The sequence below is a fragment of the Pleurodeles waltl genome, chromosome 10 (assembly GCF_031143425.1).
Source record: "Pleurodeles waltl isolate 20211129_DDA chromosome 10, aPleWal1.hap1.20221129, whole genome shotgun sequence".
Classification (NCBI taxonomy): Eukaryota; Metazoa; Chordata; class Amphibia; order Caudata; family Salamandridae; genus Pleurodeles; species Pleurodeles waltl.
In genome coordinates, this window is record NC_090449.1 from 123,399,228 (window position 1) to 123,422,539 (window position 23,312).

Below are 23,312 nucleotides of genomic sequence, written 5' to 3' on the forward strand. Positions count from 1 at the left end.
GTAAGATAAAATACAAGCTACAGAAGTAACTACAATCAACCACATGGGACAAAGCTAAGAGTTTACTCGATAAATTGGAATAGTTCAATCAACATCTATATATAAGCAGTTCACATTACTCTAATAACCGATGTATTAAACAGTGTAAATACAACAAGTCAAACATTTAGAAGATATAAATCAAGTATAGATTAAGTACTTATCTGTTTGAGGGAGCCGCTAATAAAAGAGGAAGATGGTTTTTGCCATGGCTTTACATACTGCACCATGATTCCAAAAGAGAATATTTTACTGTAAAATGTGTGTTCGTACTTTGAAGGGCTGCATGTTGGGACAGCAATGAAGGTTTATGCATGATGATGGCCTCTGGTCTTGTAATGAAATTGCCAGGAGGGTCTGCAGAGAGCAACCCGTAGGAAGATCCACTCCTGCACCATAGCTGAATGTCTGACTCAAAAGCACAAATACACAGACTACAATCTAAAAAAGGAACCAGTAATATATATTAGGGGAGTTTATTTTTTAAGGGGAGGGGGCGGTGGGAGGAGGAAAGACACATAGTAATTTTTTGAGCCATTGACAGAGAACATTCACCTTAACCCACTTTATTGGCACTTGTAACAGGTAAAAAGGGAGTAGAGAAAAACACAGTAGAGTGTTCCCCTCATCTTCGAACAGGTCTGCTGAAGAACACTCAAAAAGCCTAAATAAGGCAATAAATGCCTCCCAGGCGAGGGAGAAGTACTTTCAGGGTGGAAAGAACATGCTCTCCCAATCAGGAAGTGAGATGCCAACACCGAATAGACTTGAAAGCTGTTTCTCCTCCATTTAGTGCAAACCTGAACCATTGCTTTTATCAGAGTCCTGGAACCTGATACACTCAGTTAATTTTAATAAGCTTTTGTCTATCTATTGGATATCCATATCACTCACAGCTACCGTTAGATAGCCATGGGACATGTTTTTAATGGCAGGAGACTTTATGATAAGCCACCACTCTCTAAGCTAAATTCAGTGCCATAGAACCCTTGCACAAAGTAGAGTATCACTTATAATATTGTCCGAGGGAAAAGCATTCTCTAGTAACAAGGTAAAATTCTCTGAAAGACTGGACACCAGGAAATAAAGCTGAAACTGGATGTATTCTCTAGCAGGGGAATGTCACGGGGATGAAAGTTGTACGCATATCTTCTCTAGATCCCTCTACAAGGAAGAAATAAATACCCTGGAACTTGACATGCAAGAGACTTTTAAACACATCCATCTTCACAGAGATTCCTCTACGGGCTGTCCCAAACTTGTCCTGGTATCAGCTATTTCCTCCTTCAATCTTACTACAGACAGAAGGATAATGATGGAAGCAAGAAGGACGTAAGAACAAAGAAGGGCAATGCCAAAGGCTCAGATGTCTTCCTCATTCGCCCTGTATCTCCATCTCCTTTAATAATTTTGTACTAATAAAACCTATTGAGATCCTTGGATGTTTTTTGACAGTGTTGGAAGCACATGATCCCCATCATTATCTCCTTTCTAGCAGGAAAAGTCGTTATTTTCTTCTTAGAATTTGGTTCTGTCCTTCCCATAAAGACAGGCACAGCTATAGTGAGCTGCTCTTTGCCAGGCCACACTATTACAAAGAAACATATCTATTGTCACTGATGATTTTGGTGGGACTAGCGGGATTCAGTCTAGACCTCAGCCTGAAATAAGGCACAGAGTATGTAAGAAAATGTGAATTCAAATACAGTGCTGTTTTTAAATTCAATATACTTTCATTATTACAGTTTGAGTTATGAGAAGTGGTTTGCGTTTATTTACCAAATTCTGGTTCACGCATGAACTTGATATACACAAAATGATGTATTGCTCATTGTATTTCAAATATCTGTATTTTTGTTAACACCCTTAGAAAAAAGTGGGCCTCATGCCTGATTGTTAGTGTTATCCAGATCAACAGTGAGAGATTTAGAGGTTTTGTGTGCCAAGGCATTAAGAGAAAACACTGATTACCATAAAATGACAAAGCGTCTGAAAACTGTGAAACTAACAAAACACATCTAGCCATATCTATCTTCAATACTTATCGAGCTGAGCAGAAAGAGGCTGTTGTTGCAGAGTTACTATTGTGCACATATATTAGCCAGTCAATCTTGTCCTGTGTGATTGTATCTAAGATGGCACCCAGAGGAAGAATTGCATGGTCATAGCAAATACCATCATTAGCATAAGTTAAGTGGGAGTTTATCGTTTTCCCAACCTATTGCAAAAGGTTGCAAGGCATCCACCAGCACCCTCCTCCACCCACCCCCATGATCCCTCCCCCCCTCCAGTCTCCTAATGTATAATAACAAACCAGAAGTGCCTTTGTAGTCAGAGACTTGCCTAATGTCCTTTTCCGAGTTCTCCATTTTCTTCTGGGGTCCACAGTCCTGATTACAGAAGAGGTCAAGAGTTCTCTTAGCTCACACTGAAAGATTTGCCTGCCTCAGAAGAGAAGAGGGTGAGATCTCATCCTAGTTCTGAGAGACCGATGCACAGGCTAAACCAGAGTACGAAAAACACAAACTTATATTGTCTAGGCTACTCTCCCTATGAAGGATAGTGAAGAGTCATTTTCGGTAAGACTAAGAAGAGTATTTTGGGTCCATGACGTGGCTCTAAACGACCCAGCCTGATGAATGGAAAAGTCATGTTTATTAGAGGATGCATGAGTAGTAAGTCAGAGTTTTCAATGGAGCTCCGTAGCCATGCACCTGGCACTGATGGAAGATTAAAAGTCAACTAGGAGTTAGGAAAGAATGATGCAAAATACTGTATCAGTTTAAAACTCATATTTCCAGAAATCAAATGGGAGATCCTACTATTTTTGCCAATCTACCTCAGACTGTGACTCTGGAATGTATGTAATTGCCACCATGTGGGAGAGAACTCACTGTGATGCCTCACCCATACATTCACATCTACCGATCTCACCGCCTTCACAAAATCAATTGAACAGCACAATGGTAAGTCGGGTGCATACGTTGTTTTTTGGTTCATAAACAGCAGTATCCTGTGCCAGCAATATCTCCCTGTGTATCTCAGTTATACCAGTTTTATTGCAAAATATTAGAGAATAGGAGCTGGAGTGTGATTTTTAAAGTAACAAGTGCCTGACATCACAAAAGTAGGACTGGGACGAAGGTGATGACACGCCAATGCAAGTCAAATGGTCGGTGTGGCATGGCCCATAATCTTTCCTACTAAATGTCACCTTTTTGTATAATTTCTGTTGCATAAGCAAGAGAAGTATTGGGGCAAATTGCACCAGGGTTGACACATTCCCGCACATCAGGATGTGTCCCTACTCTGAATGAGTGCACAGCTTCTGGGAAAAAAGATTTTTGTGAAGTAACCAAATCTTCCATCTAGTACAATGGCAAAAATCAGGGATCCCAAATAAGGTTTACATTTCCTAAGAACCTCTTGAACACTAGTACTGCACACAGAGCAACAATAAAGAATATTGGGGGTTTTAGTTTGGGGGGTGCTGAACTCCCAGGTATGAAGCACAATGAGAAAAAACAAGCACAGAATGTGAAAGTTTAAATAATTCCTGAAAAGAAGCTTCTTTTACTGGTCAATACATGCCGGGAGAGATGCTGCTCATCAAATGTAGCATCACCCTCATAAAAGAAGTTGCAGTTTGGAATCTCGGAGAGTCATTTGCTTTAAGACACAAAGGGTTGACATGCACTACAATTGAAATCAGTCCAACACCAAAGGTTGTGGGACAGTTAACTTGAATGTTAAAATTAGGTATACCACTTTGCAAAAACAGAGTTTCTCTGGCTGTGTAGGTGTGGGCCATTATCATGAATATTCAGAACACTAGCCAACTTTTCAGACCTGCTGAAGGTGCCTACATTATTAGTACTATCGGCTCTTGCTCTCAGACTGACACATGTCTTTTATGACTAGTATAAACTTACATCATCCTGAAATAAAAAACAATTGAGTGCTAGAAGAACTGCTGATTTCATTAAGAGAACGATGAAGCATGCCCTGGGCAATGAAAGAAGATGAGCCCCTGAGTGTTCGTGTAGACCACCTGTGTCTTACCACGTGTTCCGGGCCGGAAGTGCTCCACACGAATCTGTGGGGAAGCGCCTTGACTGTGACCATGAAGGGTCTGATTGGCCAATGGCAGACACACTTGGGTGGCAGGTTTTTTTATGCCACACCTGTCTCCACCAGAGTGGCCAGTTTAGTCCATGTCTCACCTTCTGTGAGCCACAGCCGGGCCCTGATTTGAGCCAACGCTTGCCTTGCCTCCTCCCTCCCAGGCATCTGACGATTCGTGTGTGTGTGTTTTGTAACACAGTCTGCACCCTCCCCTCAGGGAGTGGATCATCGTGGACAATGCTGTATGGTTAGTACAGTGCAAATGCTGCTAGTATTGCTTGACATCACCGAATGAAGGACTTAGTTACTCATTGGTCATGGTACTGTGTATGTACATGCATAATGTGAACAAAGTCTGTGCTATTCGAAAAAGACCAAATGCAAGTTTAGACTGATAAAAAAAGAGCACACTTCTAAGTTAATTTTTGTGTAAGTCAAGCTATCGGAGTGTAACTGCGAGCAGCCATGTCATTATGAATGTGCACCTGTGCTTAAAGTAATAACATTGTTCCATTTCAGTTTATGACTAAAAAGAATGATTCTCTCGAAGTGACCTGATTTTTGTGATCTTGATAAGCTGTTGTTTTAAAGGCAAGTGAAGCAGTGGTACAGTGATTGTGTAGTTCCTTTTATTAAGCACACAGCTGGAGTCTGTACTTGTGAAAAAACACCTTTTAGAAGATTAAAGCATGCTCATTGTGTTCAGACTGGAGCTGGGTTTGTTACATTTTTCCTCGCTGTCAGTAGTGTATGTTAATATTGTACATGTGGGTCTGTTTTTAACAGTGGGAATCATAATCCTTTAAACGTTCATTTTTTTGCAAGAAATATGTTGAGGAATGAGGTGTTTTTCAAGAGTCGGTCTGTGTGTGAACCCCATGACTTGCTTTTTTGCAGTACTCTGGCGTTTTAACAAAATCAATGTAGAAGAAATTTTAACAAAGTTGTTAGGGCACAGGTTCTGCAGTGGACCAGAACTGAAGCAGTTTACTTGATGACATTTTGTTTTGCCCTTCAAGCTTACATGTGTCTGTCCAGGAGGATGGCAAGGATGAGATGTATGTCGAGCGTCTTTGCAGATTTATGGAGGAAAGAGGTGGCGTGTGAAGGGTATGCATATGGGTTACACGGTGTGTCTGGGGTGTGTATCCAAACACGAGTCATGGTTCGGTGAGAATGGTAAACAAGAGGCAGTTTACAGTATAACAGAAGATGTTTCTTTGGCATGGTAAATCTGACAGGCACTTCCAAACTAAGTATGTGAAGTAGGGTGGTGGTCTTTTGAAATGGAGTGACTGTTTCAGGGGTCATTGCACAGATTGTGTCATAAGAGACTCTGCAGAGTGGGAGAGGGCAATGCCGATATGTCAGGAGCTCTGCACATTGGTCATAATGGCTCAAATTTACTTGTATGTTGAACAGTTTTCTGTAGCACCAGAAAACTTCTATTGCTGTAATGTTAGAAAAGTGAAATAGACTAGTGACATGGTGCAAGTACTTCAGATGTGCTGCAGATATTTTAAGGCATTCTCCAAGTTTTTATTTTACCCAGAAGAGACTCATTTCATAAATAAATCCCATGGCAGAGACACACCTATCTTTTTCGACGTATGATAAAGTGTCACTCAAAGTGTCACATATGAGATATAGAAATGTCACAAAACCATACTGCAGAATGAGAAATGTCACATATGCAAAAAGAAAACTTGGCAGCTATGACAATGGGTACTGCAGTCGACTTGTAACATTTAACTTACACACCTGGGTACACATCTGTACCATGAACTAGGAACTTAAAGGTAAATTAAATATGCTATTCAGGAGTATACCAATTGTATCAAGTTGACAGAAGGAACACAATCAATTTACCACCAATTAGCAGGTGTAAAGTGCACAGAGTTCTATAGACAGCAAAAGGCACAGAAAGGGCAACACTTTCAAGAGAGAGCCGGTGAGTGATCCAGGCCAATGCACAGTAACTCCATCAGGGCCACAGTTCTTATACACATGACCTTTCTGTAAGCAACCGTAGCCCAGACACCTCTCTTTGGTACTGGGTTAAAAGGTGGTGCCAAGAGGACTATTTGTTACCTTGAAGAGACTGTGGGTAACAAAGTGATTTATACAGATAAATACTAGTGAGAAGTCTAGTGCTTCTTCACATTAGATCTTGGTGGCCATCAAGGGCATGGCCTTGCCATAAAGACAATACCCAGAACTGTGCCAGTAGAGTACCACATCTGACTCCCGAAATATTCTGATGCTTAACAAAGAAAAAAAAAAATCACCTTTTCGAGGCTCAGCTGACTCCAGTCAAGAGACACCACCGGACTTCCAAAAGAAGGTCCTGAGTTGTCAACTCATTATCTCTGGTTGGAAATGCAAGGAGGCTTGATTTGGACACAGAAGGTAAGAAATCTGTTGAAATTATTAAACCACAGACCAAAATTAAGGAATAAGTACCAGCTCCTGCACAGAGTTCTCCCAGCAGTCATAGACCTAGATGGAAAAAAATCAAACAGCCAATGATTAAAGAAAATGAAAAACATGTGTAAAAAAAACACCGTTTAATTGTAACATACATGTTCAACGAACTTTGGTTAAAAGTACAAAGTAACATTTGTTAAAAATATCAGCTGTGAGTTAACAGTTTTAAAGTAAAACACACTAACCTTGATTGAGAAGTTTAGTAAACATGCAGGAAAAAACATGAGTACAAATGTGGTAGTGTTCTAATAAAAAGGTGTAAAGCATGTGTAGTCTGTAACAGAGTTCAAGAGGGTTAAACAAGTCATTTGAGTAAGAAACACTTCAGCATTAGAACAGGGCAGCAGGGGTGTGGAATCCCTCTAGTCCAGCCCGACACCCGAGACATATTGTGTGGGGTCAAGGACAAAGTTTTCATGTTTATTTTGTCCTTGGGACAAGTAGGCCCAATCCCCTGTGGCACAAACCCTTTGGCTGCCAGCTTACAGGGAAGGGAACTGTCTGCAGCTGAGGTAATGTTTGGGCCCCTATGTTAATGCTGTTTGAACTTGTATTTATGGTTCATTAATGCAAAACCTTTATTGTTAGGGTGAGCGCTATAAATAAACGTTGGAAGGTCACACTGCACTACTGACAGTGTGGTTCCAGTAAACAAAAACAAAAAAAACAAAAAATGAACAGACGTTTGAAAAGTTCAACAATATGAGGCTATGTATAATGCTCCCAGATTGCCCTCTGATTAGATGCAAATGTTTGCAGAAGGTTGTAAGCAAGGTTGATGATTCTTTGCTTTCATAATAAAGTGTTCAGAAAAAACATACAAATACAAAAAAAGGGTTTTGCTAAATTACTGTGAAATTTTAGGTACCATTTCTTTGAAGAATCATTTAGTAAAATATGTTGATGCATGCTAGTATTCCCCAAAAAATATTCGTAGTGGAAAATCAGTGTAGCCATTTTCAACAAGATTATGGGAAACATGAAAATAAACAAGCAGTGGCAAACCCAACCGATCTGACATTGGTTGTCAGTCTTTTGGTTTTGTCAATGCGTGTCCTGTTTTGACATGGCTTTTGTAACATTTTATTGTTGTGGGAGCTGCCAGGCCCTCGCCATTGTAACAAACATTGGCAAAAAGTAAAAGTGTTTTTGGTCTCAAAAAGCACACATTGCCACAGTAGGACCTGGCACAGAACAAAATCACATTGTGTGCCAATGGGCTCCTTGTGGAAGAGCAGAATGCTATCACTCACAGTAAAGCCAGCCAATACTTGGATAGAGAGAGAAATAGAATTTTAATAAAATCAAAATGTTTTGTTTAACGGCAGACCTAACTAGGGGCCCAATTCCTTTAAAAAGTGAGAAAAGTGCACCAATGGTATATGTCTTCATGTGAAGATTTGCTCATGGGGAAATTTATAGGGTGTTTACTAGTTCACTTTCCCTCCAAACACTTTCCTCCCAACCCTGGAAGAACTTCTACTTCTGCCCTTGTAAGGAGTACATTTCCAACCTTTCTCAGTATGGGAAAGGTTTAGAGAAGAGCTGGTGAAAATCCTTCAAAACATGCAAGTTTGTGTCTGTGCAAACCACCTAAGGTATTCCAACCCTGGAACTATTACTTACAGCTTCCTCCAGCCCCAGTATGTAGATCTGCGGGAAGGTTGCAAAATAAGGAAATTGCTATAGACGGGCTTTAAATTGCTAGTATTCAAGCTCTACTATAGTACTAGCCCTGGCATAAGCAGAGAGGGTATTATCAGAGCTCTTACATAATGAGTTTGTTGCCATAACTTGTCACCGCAACACATGGCCCAAAAGGGACAAGTAGATTTTTTTATAGGACAAGTAGAATTAAGAAGCAATCTGTCCCACGGACAAGTAGATATTTTATTAAATTCCACACCCCTAAGGGCAGCGAAGCTAAGGTCTCAGGTATTGTTGTAAGAGACAAAGTAACACATATTCAGAAATAGCAACTTCTGGGAAACTATGAGCACTGCTAAGGTTGGCATTTGTGCAGTTCTATTGCACACAAATCAATAGCAAAATGTCAGACCACAGAAGTAGCTGTTCAGCTTCCCATTCAGTCAGAGCCATCCATCAGAAAAGTTAGAAAGGTCAGTCAGACAGTTCACTTAAATTCCAGCTGTGTTTTCTCATCCTAACCCCAAACCATTATTTGTCAGAGCTGTTGCCTGCTGTTAATATAAGGAGAATAATTCTTGTTACCAGGGTTTGGTGTGGCTCACTTCGCTCATGCCAAGATTCAGAGTACAGGTTACTGGATGCACGAGTTCCTAGCACATAGCCGCTGTAAAGCCAATCATTCTGTAGAGTTGTACTACTGTATATAGCCATTACATATCTCTCTTTTCCACCCTAGCACCACAACCACTAGTAAGAAGGGTTTCTATTCATTTAGAGGTGCCCTGTTCACATAACATACAAATCCACTAATATCCATTTTTTAAATTGGTATATCCCAAGCTTCAAATCCAGAACACACCTAAGGTATAGACAAATGTGATCATCTTCTGTCACCTTACATAATGCATCTGCACTAGAAAAATTACCCACCAGTTCCAAATCAACAGTATCCTATGTACCAAACAAACTGATGAATACCCTCGTCCAGGGACTCTTAAGGGTCCAAACATGTAGATATAGTGAAGAAGGACCATCTTTTTCCACATTAATTGGAATTTAACAGAAAAATGATTTAAATTTTCCAAATAAATGTGCTTCTCCCTTCTAATGACCCCCTTCTTGGAGTAACCTTTAAAGACTCCGCATCATCGATTATATAACGCCTTTATAAAAAATTAATAAATAAAAACAAAAAATAAAATAATATATCCTTGCTATTCCTGCACCCCATCTGCACGGGGACAGTATCGACCACTACTGTATACCAGCTTATTAACTGATGTGAACAAACACACTTTGGGCCTGATTCTAACTTTGGAGGACGGTGTTAAACCGTCCCAAAAGTGGCGGATATACCACCTACCGTATTACGAGTTCCATAGGATATAATGGACTCGTAATACGGTAGGTGGTATATCCGCCACTTTTGGGACGGTTTAACACCGTCCTCCAAAGTTAGAATCAGGCCCTTTGTCTCTATCACCTGTTTGGAGCTCATATCTTCATTTCTGTCACAGCAAAGGAGTATGTTTTCACAAGCACTATCTATCCACATATTAAGGCTTTTAAAAGTGAACTATATGCTACTGTGTTGAAAACAGATTATTATTATTTTTTTAATTAATATCTTTTGTTCACTTTAGTGTAAAGCTATGTGATTTTTCACAATAAAGCCAAACTTAATCTGTGTATCATCAAGAAAATATTTTTGAGGCTCAAACAATGCTATGAGTTTTATCTTGCCTGCTAACATGTTGTTTATTTGCCAAAATGTCACCCACTCCACCAGTCCTTTTGTAGCTTAATAAGCCACACAAAAACACTTACACATCTTACAACATCACAGCTGCTCTGCTAGATGATAAAACAATACTCCCATTGTAGCTCACTTTATGCAGACAAGCTTTAATGAGAACAACCGAGAACTTTTCCAGCTAACGAGAAGCAAGGTTTAAATTCTTTTAAGGACACGGAGGCGAGGATTATGCATTTCTTTCTTCACTCTTTATTAAACAGCAAGTTCAAATGTTAATGACAAAAAACACAGAAAACATTGCATATCCCATGATCCAAAGGACAGTATACATGGTAACCATAAGCCAATTCAAATGCAGTCTGAAAGTCTATATAAATCATGGCTCCCAAAAGTCCTTCCCTGACTTCACTGCAGGAGGTTAAGTTCAAGCACCATCAACCCATCTTGGAGTCGGAGCATATATGGAGCATATATTGTCACTGAATCAGTCCACTGTAAATCACCCCTATAGGAGGCCCTCCTAGCCCAGAGGGCACAGTGCATGTACCGGTGTGTGAGGGCACACACTCCAGCTCCATTTTCCTGGACTTCGTAAGTGTGGGGAAGCCATTTTACCCGTGTACTTGATACAGGTGCCTGTGTCCAGCTACATAATGGTACCTTCGAACCTGGGCATCTTTGGTATCAAACATGTCGGAATCGTGCCCCAATACTGTTGCCAGTATTGGTTGTATGATTCCATGCACTCTGTGAGCTCCTTAGAGGACCCCCAGCTTTGGTCCTACCAGTTTGCAGGATTTTCCCAGGCAGCCCACGCTGCTGCCATCCTACGAACAGGTTTCTGCTCTCCTGCTGCCTGACCAGCTCAAGCCCAGGAAGACAGAACAAAGGATTTCCTTTGGGAGAAGAAGGCAACACTCTTTCACTTTAGAAATATGTGTTACATGGCTTGGGAGGGGTAGCCTCCCCAATCCACTGGTATGCTCTGAAGGGCACATTTGGAGCCCTCCTTGCATAAACCAGTTTGCACAAGCCCAGGGACCCCGGGCTGGCGCGAAACTGGACCATGGAAAGGGGAGTAACCACTCCCCTGTCCATCACCACCCTAGGAGTGGTGCTCAGAGCTCCTCCAGGTGGCCACTTGATTCTGCCATCTTGAATCCAAGGTGGGCAGAGGCCTCTGGAACCATCTTAGTGGCCAGGTCAGGCAGGTGATGTCACAGTCCCCTCCTGATAGGTGGTCATCTTGCTAAGTGACCAATCCCCCTTCCAGGGCTAATTACAGTCTCCTTCTTGGGTGGGTTCTCAGATTCGATGTGCAAAAATTCCAGCAGGACCCCTCTGCATTGTTTACTTCATCTTCTGGCCACTGGAACTGCAACTGGACCCTCCAGGAACCGACAATCTACATCCACAGCGACGACTCTGCTTGCAACATTGTTTCCATGGCTCCCTCCAGCAACTGCAACATTTCCCTAGCTGTGCAACCTCTGAGGGCAACAAGTCTTCAATCTGCACAAGACGCAAGAAGGAATCTACCTTGCAGCGAAGGAGTCACTCCCCTGCATCCGCAGGCACCAACTGCAACAAAGACTGGCTGTGTGAATCTCCTCTCATCCAGAGCTGCGTGGAACCTGCATCACGGGTGGTGGTCTGACGTGGTCCTCTATACCAGATGTCCAACTTGGGAGACAGTAATCCCTTGCCTCTCCACACAGGATAGTACAGCAACTCCTGCAGCTACCAAGGCTTGTTGGCATGTCCTCCAAGGAATCTTCAGGCTCTTTGTAGCCCCCAGGCCCCAGCACTCTTCTCTGTGACGCGCAGACCTCTGCATGCTTCTCCTGCAACTCCTTTCTAGGTGTGCAGCGTGGGCCTCACCTCTACTCATGTGCTCGCTGCCTGTGGGTCGTCTGTGGCGGCTGCATCCTTTTACTGTTATTCTCCTCACTGCTGAGGGTGACCGGGGACTCCCCTCTCTGGGATAAGTTCTCCTGGACCTTGCTGGTCCCTGGCAGCTCTGCATTTCTTCTGTAACCACACTTGCCTTTGTCCAGGCTTGTTGGTGGATTTTCCAAACCACTGACCGACTGCAATCCTTCTTCCGGCGTGGGACGTCGACTGCATCACTCCAGGAACCCTTCAGCTGCTCCAGTGCTGCACTGCTGACTGTCTTCGTCCACCGTCGACCTGGTCATGCATCTGCAGACAGGTGGGTAGTGACTCCTGCCACCACCGGACACTCCAACGAGACCTGGACTTGGTCCCCTTCCTTTCCAGGTCTTCCTCTACCAGGATCCACCTTTGGTTTCTTGGAGTGTTGTCTGGTTCTTGCATTATCCTATTCTGAAGTCCTTTTGGTGGGTCTGGGAAAAACCAAGTACTTACCTCTCTTCTCCTGGTTGCTACGGTGGGGGCACTCTGGTACTTACCTTTTGGGGTTCCTATTTCCTCCAGCTCCCCTCTAATGATTCCACTTCCTTGGGTGTGGGCCAGACTTTCACATTCCACTTTCTTAGTATATGGTTTGGTCCCATCCTAGAGCCTTCAGTACTTACTACTGCTTTCACTGTTTTCTGTTGCCTTTTATGCTAACTCCTGCCTTCTAATGTACATATAATAGTGTGTTTACTTACCTCCAGTTGGGGTATTGCCAAACTAGTATTTTGGTGATTGTGTTACCATAATAAACTACCTTTATTTTTGTTACACTGTGTGGTTCTTTCATGTTTGTAAGTGCTGTGCGACTACAGTGGTATTGGATAAGCTTTGCATGTCTCCTAGATAAGTCTTGGCTGCTCATTCACATACCTCTAGCGAGCCTGGCTTCCTAAATAGGAGATACCTGGACCTGGTATAAGGTGATAACACCATAGGTGCTCACCACACACCAGATAAGCTTCCTACAAGGATAACAACCCAACTATCCCGGCCAGTTATCCGAGTGAAATCCTGCCCTCCTCAATACTTTCGTGATGTTCTTTACCTTTGAATTCGGGCGACCGAGTGAGGCCGCAATAGAGTCTATGAAGACCCCAGGAAGGTCATGGTCTGTGACGGGGATAGTTTTGATTTCTGTTGATTCAAGTGAGATACGAGTTGAGACTGAGACTGGTCCATCAAAAGGTTGTCGTCAAGTTAGATTATCAACCTGATCCCCTTGATTCTGAGGGTTCGACTATGGGTTTGAGGAGTTTCATGAAGCATAAAGGCACTGGCGAAAGTCCGAACGGGAGAGATTGGAGCTCGAAGACCTGTTGTTACCAAATGAATTGCAGGAATCAACAGGAATCTGCTTTCAAAATAAAATTTTCAGGAAAAAAAGTGCAAGTAGGAAAAAAAACGCATTGCTAAATTACTGTGAAATTTTAGGTAATATTTTTTTGAAGCATCATTTAGTGAAATGTGTTGATGCATGCTAGTATTTTCAAAAAATATTCAGAAAGGAAAATCAGTGTAGCCATTTTGAAGAAGATTATGGAAAGCACGAAAATAAACAAGCACTGGCAAAGCCAACCAATCCGACATTGGTTGTCAGTGTTTTGGTTTTGTCAATGTGTGTCTGGTTTTGACATGGCTTTTGTAACACTTTATTGTTGTGGGGGCTGCCAGGCCCTCACCATTGTAATAAACATTGGAAAAAACACATTTTGGTCTTAAAAAGCATACATTGCCACAGTACTTCCTCGCACTAAACAAAACTACTTTGTATGCCAATATGCTCCTTGTGGAAGGGGAGAATGCTATCACTCAAAATAAAGCCAGCTGATAGATGGATAAAAAGAGAAAGCCAAATTTTAATAAAAAACAAAATATCTTTGTTAACGCCATGCCTAATTAGTGGCCCAATTCTTACAGAAAGTCACAAACGTTGCACCCATGGCATATGTTTTTGCATTAGTTGCTTTCATGAATGCACAAGAATTTACAGAAGTAGACCAAGAAATCGTACTCCTACAAAATATTTGTGAACTGTACTTCAGTATGAGCAAATATAAATTTGCTCATGCGAAAATCTATAGAGCATTTACAAGTTTACTTTCCCTCCAACCACTTTTTTTCACAACCTTGGAAGAACTTCTACTTCTGCCCTTGTCAGGAGTAAATTGCCAACCTTTTTTCAGTAGGGGGAAAGATTAGAGAAGAGCCGGTGAAAATCCTTAAAACATGCAAGTTAGTAGATTTGCACAGATTCAGGCATTCCAGCCCTGGAACTACTGCTTACTTCTTCCTCCAGCCCCAGTATGTAGATCTGCGGAAATGTGGCAAAATACAGAAATTGCTATAGCAGGGCTTGAAATTGCTAGTATTCAAGCCCTACTACAGTATTAGCTCTGACATAATCAAAGAGGCTGTTACCAGATAATGAGACTGCTGCTATAATTTGTCACTGCACTATATGGCACCAAAGGGACAAAAGGATTTTTTCACAGCACAAGTAAATGTACGAAGCAACCTGTCCCAGGGACAAGTAGATATTTGTTAAATTCTACATGCCTGCTTACAGAAGGTTTCTCTCAAACAATCTAAGTCTTCCAAATGGCTCGCACCACATTTGTGTGCCTTCTTAGGAGCAGACAATTCACTGTCTTTTGGGCCTGTCCCTGTATCTCCCAATATTCCAGTGCCGTGAGAGACCTGGGGTGTCAATTTGGCAACCCTTTCTTGCAGGGGGACAAGCGCCTTGACATTAGCCTGGGAAAGGAGCTTGTCCACCTTTGCAGGAAGGCGGCGTTGATGGGGCCATTTCTCCTCAGAAGCAAGGTTGGGGGAATATTTGTTGTCCTGAAAGGACTCCGTAAGAAAGAGGGTGCGAGCACCCAAAAAAATATTTGCCCTAATAAACTGTTCAAGTGGCAGCTGCCTCGCTGGTACTCCAGCCAGCAACAGAGATTATGATGGTTTTATGCGGCCATCAAGTGGCGTTGCATATGATAGAACGAAGGGAAGCCTGCAATTGGGGTGCCAAGCGAGGGTTGGCAGGGGAACAGCAGCACGTGGAATCCCTGAAACAGGAGAAACCACTGCAATCCTCTAACCCGCAACGCTGGTCCATGAAGGACTGAGGGAATGGTGCGATTCACAATGGATTGCGATGCCCCCCAGACACTGCAGTCGGTATGAAACAGCATCACCTAGTCAGCCCGCACAGTAGCAAAGTACTGAGCTCGGGCCAAAGCCTACCGCGCAATGAGTGAGCACAGGCAAGTAACAATGCCAATGAAATATGCACTAACATAATAATCAGAGCAGCACAAGAAATTCCCACACAAACGAACATGTAAAGAATGAGAAACATGAGGGAACTTAACTGACTGTCGGCAGTGAAGAAAGAGAAAGGACTTTTGGGAATCATGATTTATATAGACTTTCGGACTGCATTTAAATTGGCTTATGGTTACAATGGATACTGTCCGTTGGATCATAGATATGCAGTGTTTTCTGTGTTTTTCTTTAACCTTTGAACTTGCTGTTTAATAAAAAGTGAAGAAAGAAATGCATAATCCTCGCCTCCGGTCCTGACATTGAATTGATGATTCATCATTGATTTGGCAAAAAAAAACAGCCACGGTTTGTGAAACTGCATCAATTCTCAACAGAAAAGAATGCCTTTGCGCAGACAAACTTTAGTCCATTGTCGTTGGAATGAATAGCATGGAATAACTGAACAGTATGACTACATTGTAACTACAAATGACATAACCGGTGGCCATTAGCATGACCTTTGCTATTAACTTATTGCTTTTAATGAATATACTCTCTGATTGGATGTCGGTATTGCTACTCATATTGATTATACTGCATATGTTATTTCCAGTGTAACATTTGCCTGTACATGTACCTGTTCTGTAGAAATAATGGATGTGATATCGCTTAAATGGGGTTCTTGCTTTTGATTTTTTTTTTTCTTCTCCTGCAACCCACAAAACAGTTTTCATTTTTACCCCATTTTGATTCCTGCATTTTTCAACCATCAGTTAAAATTAGTTTTTTACCCTCAGTATATTTAAAGTGTTTTTATTCCTCTGTTCCCATTTTGCCTAGGCACATCTCTTTCACGTGGGAGGCGATATTATAGGTCAACATAGTCTAGCACGTCTTTTCACAATGATCTTATTCAGGTAAACAATGACAGTCCCTGCATCTGTCGACTGTGAGTGTTTTCCTCCAAACGCATGTCTCGCTGTTGTTCGTTAGGCTTGACATTCCAAGCAAGTCTTGCTGTATGATTTTAATGAAACTTTACTAAGATTGTTGCTTTTCAAGAAATATTGATTCTTAACTTACACTCACTATATTTTAAAGGCACTAGCATAATTTCATGCTGTGTAGCCACATTTCATAAAGGATTTTTTTTAATTCTGGTTTGTGTTCATCTCTCAACTACTGACCTAAACGTATTATTGATTATTAAAATATGTTTTTAAACAGCCATGAAACACAAAAACCCCAAAGGGCCATGTTACCTTAAGTTGTTTTTGCCTTTTAGGCATGGCATTAGGCTAGACCTTTTCATTTTACTAAAATTATATGTTATATTGATATATATCACACTAATAGTGGCTTTAGGTCATCCCTTTTTATCCATTGGTCTGGTGTGTCATTCACATTCTTCTTCCGCCCACTGCAGCATAGAGCATGGGGCAGCAGGGCAGCCTACTTCAGCCACTGGGCCCCCTAACTCTGAATGATTTGAAAATGGCATTCTACTCCTTTACCTATGCAGCAGCTACAGGCAATAAGTCTGCTTTATTATATTTGCTGCAAAAGCTGCATCGGACGTTCAGGCCTTGCTCATTTGCAAATGCAGAACTTTCCACATTCACAGTATTTGCCAGTCTCAGATGTGATTATTAGAAATCCATTAAATGAACACATCCCTTCTACATTGAAAAAAATAATTTGATCTAAAAGCCCTCCTCCAACAAGCAAAAAATAAAAATAAATACATAATAACAATAAATCAAACTTGCCATACAGACCTCCTTTTGAGTTATGCACAGGAGAGAAAACACATTCACTGTGTATAGACAACACTGGCCTTCTTCCCAAAATATGGCTACCATAAGTGAAACTTTATTCTTCAATTTTTTGTCAGGAGAGAAAGCTGTCCTATGTCTGTTCTCAAGTTCCTCACAGCATAGCATGACAAAGGAGCAAGTACATAGACATCTCCATTATGATTCTGGAATACGGGACACAAAGAGGTAATTGTCATTACATTTGTATACATTTACTGAATACATTATTGTTTGTAGGTATCTGCATAGGCAAGAAGAGAGAAGAGCTGGGGTGGAGAGATTTTGCAGGCCAGGATATTTTCTTAATTTGATGAGTGAATCATTCCAAATTCAAGTCTGTCGAGTACTGTACAGTTTAGTGTAGTTACATTGCCATTTTTTGTTTTCTTGTTGCCCTGGAAAGTGCACTAGAGGCATGCTGCCTACAAAACATCTGGTGTAACATTTTCAAGTTAATCACTTTTTAGGTCAGGCATTAGCCAAGAGCTTTTGATGTTTAATATATATATATATATATATATATATATATATATATATATATATATATATATATATATACACATATATATATATATACACACACACACACACAGGAGCGCTAGCGTTGATTGCGTCAGGCCTGTGGTGCAAAGCGGGACGATGCGACATGTGGTGCCCACAGGTCACGGTGCAGGCAGCGGCTCGGTGATGGCATCCTGTGCCGTCAGTGAGACCAAGGCTGCAGTGCAAAGCGGGGCTGTGCGACACAGGGTGTCTCCAGGTCGCGGTGCAGGCAGGGGTGTCACTGTAGCGCTGTCGTCGGTAGGCCCAAGGTGGTAGTACTATGCGGGGTGGGCTTCGTGCGGCACACATGGGTCACCCTAGACAGGGTAAAGGGGGGTACCCAGCTCAGATAACCCCTGCTCACTCCCTTGGTAGTTTGGCACAAGCAGTCAGGCTTATCTCAGAAGCAATGTGTAAAGCAATTAAACATAAAACAAAGTAATACAGTGAAAACACTACAAAAGGACAACGCACCAGTTTTAGAAAAATTGCCAATATTTATCTGTGCAAAACAAGACCGAAACGAGAAAAATCCAACATACAGTAATGAAGATATGAATTTTGCAAAAATTAACTTAAAAATGCAATTCCTTGAAATCGATAGCTCTGGTTGGGCCTATCACGGCGTCGTGAACAACAAATCCAACAGTTCAGGTTGATCGCTGCATTGTGGGCCAGCTACGGTGCTAGGAAGACCCGCAAACAGTACCTCGGAAATGTAGGGCGTCGTGATCCTCGCAATGAGATCTGGAATGTGGTGTCGCTGACGTCAGCAGGCAGTGGTTCCAGATGTCATTGCAGAGGTCATCGGGCCCTTCAAGTCACACGTGTTGCGAATCGAACTCCGGGCTGATGAGGAAGTCTGGAGCACTGGTGTTGATGGAGTCGGGGCTGCAGTGCAAAGCGGGATGATGAGAATCGCAGTGCTCACAAGTCACAGTACAGGCAGCGGTTCAGTAAGAGTGTCCTGCTGCGTCCGTGAGACTAGGGCTGCGGTGTTAAGCGGGCAGGCAGCGTAGTCGTCGTAGCTGAAGCGCTGACGTTGGTAGGTCCAGGGTGGTGGTATGACGCCGGGTGGGCTTCGTGCGGCACCCACTGGTCACGGTGCAGACAGGGGCGTCCTTTGACAATCCTTGGGTTGATGGCGTCGGTGGACCGGGACTGTGGTACGGGATGGTGCTTCGTGTACCTCACGAGCGGGGTCCTCAGGGCACATGCAGGCAGCAACAGCAATGTCAACGTAGAGCGTCGTCGTCGGGGACACCAGGGCTGTGCTGTGAGCAAGGCGATGCTGAGTGCGGGTCCCACAGGTCACAGTGCATGCAGCAGCTCTGTGGCGGCGTCAGAGAGACCAGGGTTGCGGTGCAAAGTGGGGCACAGCTCCGTGCAGCGACAGCAGATCACGGTCAAGGTAGCGACATCATTGACGGCGTGGTGGTGGTTCTTCTTCTGTTGCAGTATAAAACACACAGTTCCCAGTGCTATAGTCAGATAAATCTTAAGTCTTTGATATCCTTGAGACTTCCAACAGGAGGCAAGCTCTACTTCAAGCCCTTGGAGAAACTTCACAAGCAGGATACACAGCAAAGTTTAGTCTTGGTCCTCTATAAGGTAGAAGCAGCAACTGAAGGCCGACCCAGCAAAGCACACACAGCAAAGGGGCAGTACTCCTCCTCCAGCTCTTCTCCTTGGCAGAGGTTCCTCTTGATCCAGAAGTGTTCTAAAAGTCTGGGGTTTTGGGTCCACTACTTATACTGATTTCTGCCTTGGAAGTAGGCAAACTTCAAAGGAAAGTCTCTGTTGTTTACAAGATCCTGCCTTGCCCAGGCCTGGCGCCGGACGCTCCCTAGGGGGCAGAGACTGCATTGTGTGAGGACAAGCACAGCCTTTTCAGGTGCAGGTGTCAACTCCCCCCTCGCCACTGTAACCCAGGAGACTGCCCAACTGTCAGTCTGATCCAGACGTGGATTCCACAGGCAGGCAGAGGCACAGAATGGTTAAGCAAGAAAATGCCCACTTTCTAAAAGTGGCATTTTCAAACAGACAATCTAAAAAACAACTGTACAAAAAGATGTATTTTTAATTCAGAGACCCCCCAAACTCCACATCTCGATCTGCTCCCGATGGGAAATTACACTTGAGAGGAATTTAAATGCAATCCCCTTGTTAACCTATGGGAGAGATAGGCCTTGCGGTATTGAAACCTTAATTTGGCAGTATTTCACTATCAGGACATGTAAAACACACCAGTATATGTCCTACCTTTAAATACACAGCACCCTGCCCATGGGGCTACCAAGGGCCTACCTTAGGGGTGACACATGTAGTAAAAGGGAAAGTTTGGCCCTGGCACGTGGGTACACATGCCAGGTCGAATTGGCTGTGCAAGACTGCACACACAGACACTGCAGTGGCAGGTCTGAGACATGTTCCGATGGCTACTCATGTGGGTGGCACAATCAGTGCTGCAGGCCCACTAGTAGCATTTGATTTACAGGCTCTGGGCACACATAGTGCACTTTACTAGGGACTTACTAGAAAATCAAAATATGCCAATCATGGATAAACCAATCACCATTACAATTTACACAGAGAGCACTTGCACTTTAGCACTGATCAGCAGTGGTAAAGTGTGCAGAGACAAAATACCAACAAAAACAGATCAGAAAAAAGGGAAGGAAGGAGGCAAAAAGTTTGGGGATAACCCTGCAAAAAGGTTCATATCTAACAAGGGGACAAAAAAACAAAAACATAAAATGCGCTACAGTTTCGTGTGGTGATGTGCAACATGGACAACTTGGGGATATTCTCCACTGTGCTCTCCAGGTACTTCTATACTTGTTCTCAGGTAGACATCGAAATGTCAGGTATAGGGATTTCACCTCCAGGGGCTCTATTTTTTCAAGGAATACTTCAAAATGGGCTAAGCATTTTACATCAAGGAATTTTTCTGTTAAGCTACCCAAAGAAGATTTCAGATAACGGTTGTCACTAACAAGGCCCAATACCTGTTCTTCAGATTTTCTACCATCCCTTTATTACATATCGATGGGTTGCTCCAAATCTCACTCAAGTCAAGATTAGAGAACCATGTCTTAACATATCTGAGCCAGGGTGTTCCTACACCAACATCCAAATCCATGAGCTCCCTGAGTGCCTGTTGGTAATGCCCCAGGTCGTCAGTCAACCAAAGTCTTAGCCAGTATAAGATGGTTTTAAGATTTGCAATATCTGAGCCATATTGTTGCGCCACATCTAATCCAAGGGGACTCAGAGAATCGTTTTGTGTGAGGCCAGTAAGAGAGTGTACAAATATATTCTCAGCTGTTAACAACTGGGATGCATTACAGGCACCCCACACGTCAGAACCATACAAGGCTGCACTGAGTGCTTTTGCACAATATATCTACAGTGCTGGCGAAAGGGGACAAAAGGTAGGAGATTTTAGAGCCCTCAGTACAGGCTTGGCCCTATGCTGCAGCCGTGCCTTGCTTTTCTGGATTTGCGCAGACCACGAAAGAGAATTTGTCAGGCATACTCCAAGGTAATTGAACTCCTTCACTCCCTCCGAGGGGATTCCTTGGATAAATATTTTCCCATTGAAGGACCTAGGCGGATTGAAGGCCATGAACTTTGTTTATATCTATTTCTAACTCAAATGAGTCACAAAAACTGGAAAATTTCCCTAACAAGGTTTGCGGAAACCTTTGAGTTTCTGATAGTAAGGCGGTGTCATTCGCAAAAAGGAGGGCTGGGACCTTCCCACCTCCCAGTTTTGGGGACCCATTGTTACAATTGTGCAATTGCTCAATTACCCTATTGATGTAAAGAGTACATAAAGGGGGAGGAGCTAGCAAGCAGCTTTGATGGACTCATCTTTCTATTGGAATTCTGTCTGTCAGCTCCCTCCGTCCTCCCATCGAACCTGGGCAAAGTTGTTACTATACAATCATATAATCAGAGATAACAAATGACCTGGCAAACCCAATTTGCGGAGAGCCAGCCAAAATAGGCCCCTAGCAACAAGATGGAAAGCTGCGCTTAAATCAACGAAGGCCACACAGAGATGCTCATGCCTCAGCTTGACAGTCTTCCAAACCAAAAGGGAGAAATGGAAGACTTGATCAATTGTGCTAGTGAGTTCCCTGAACCCAGCATTCAGTTTGGAGAGAACCTTTGCCTCATGCATCCAGTCCTGAAGCCTTGGTAAGATCTGTCTGCTACCATTGTTTTTGTTGGTGTCAATGAGGCCAATAGGTCGATAATTAGCAGGATTGTCCTTGGAGCCCTTCTTAAAAATAGGTATAATTTCCTCCCCTCTCCATAAGGAAGGAATATTAGAGCCCATCGCTATTACGTTAGTGAGTAGGTTAAGATAAAGGCCCCAGACTGTTGTTTCAGAGTGATACAAATCAGCCGGGATTTTATCCAGTCCAATCCCTTTGCCCCTTTAATGGAGTTAAGTGCCATCGCAGTCTCGTCTATTGTGAAACTATATGGTTTGAGCTGCCCTCAACTACACTACTAAGAGCCCTGTTGTTGGTAATGTCAGAGCATCCCAATCAGCTGGTGCATACAATTCCTTGAAATGCATGTACCAGGCTTCTTGTTGAATGTGGAACTCATCACCCTTAATAGGATGAAGGAATAAGTGAGGGTATTTTTATAGCGCAGCTGTCACTCAGAAGAGAGCATCCTGGCACTTTGCTAAACGTACTGTGAGTTCCCGAAAGTGACCAGGGAGAATTAGATTAGTGACATACAAAGAGAGTGAGTGGCCTGAAATAGCCATGTTTTGAGTTCTTTCTTGAATTTAGATCGAATAGTACACAACACAATGGGAAGGAGGTTCCAGGTTTTCGAACCTAAAACGGCAGAAGACTTTACACCTCGAGATTTTAGTCAGAATGAGGGAGGTTTAAAAAAATCTCTGTGGAGAATCTCGAATTTTGTTTAGGCAAATAAGGACAAAACCGGTCATTTAGATAATTTGGGCCGGAACGATTGGAAGCTCTAAGGACCAACAAAAGTAACTTAAAAAGGACCCTCTTATGGATTGCCAGTGCAATTTGTTTAGTGCGGCTGATGCAGTGCTTCACCTAAGCAGTTGTAGAACCAGTCTGTTTGCTGAGTTCTGCACCACCCGGAGTTTGTTAATGATACGTTTTGCACAACTGGCATATAGACTGTTGCAATAGTCCAATCTTGACAGTATTAGCGCCGAGGCAACGGCTTTCCTGGCAGCCAGAGGCAACAGGTTAAAACACATGCCAGTAACTGTTGATGCTTGCAGGAGAAAGGATAGTTCTGTGTCAAACATTTTAACCGGAGATTCTTTGCAACGGTCACCATGGCTAGTGGAAGGGGTGCAGAATGTGACTGCCGTTTCAAGGGGGAGAAACAGTTGCATTTTTTGAAGATTAGTGTTTCCGTCTTATCGGAAACGCATTTAAGGTGGCGGTCTTCCATCCACTGAAAAGTGTCTGTCAAGCACTTCTGAAAGTTGGTTTCCGACTTGAATTAATTTTTGTCGAAGGTCAAAATCAACTGGGTATTTTTGGCGTAAGATGTAGTGGCGCACATATTTAAAAATAAATTAAAAGGATCAGAGGGCCATATAGGTATTAAAAAGGGCAGGGCTCAACGAGGAGCCCTGTGGTACTCCCATTGTGACTTTTCGTTCTTGTGTG

General features: G+C 42.8%; 1 protein-coding gene across 3 annotated transcripts in view; it reads right to left on the reverse strand.

The window, feature by feature from the left end:
* IQCE (IQ motif containing E) overlaps positions 1-23,312 on the reverse strand; it is a 245,168-nt gene that overhangs the window by 199,891 nt on the left and 21,965 nt on the right. For 2 of the 3 annotated variants that reach the window (XM_069209950.1, XM_069209951.1), the window contains exon 2: positions 6,453-6,663. The gene's annotated coding sequence lies outside the window, so the exon portion shown is untranslated. Of the gene's footprint in view, positions 1-6,452; positions 6,664-23,312 lie in introns of those variants that run through there. The other variant, XM_069209952.1, reaches the window with a different exon arrangement.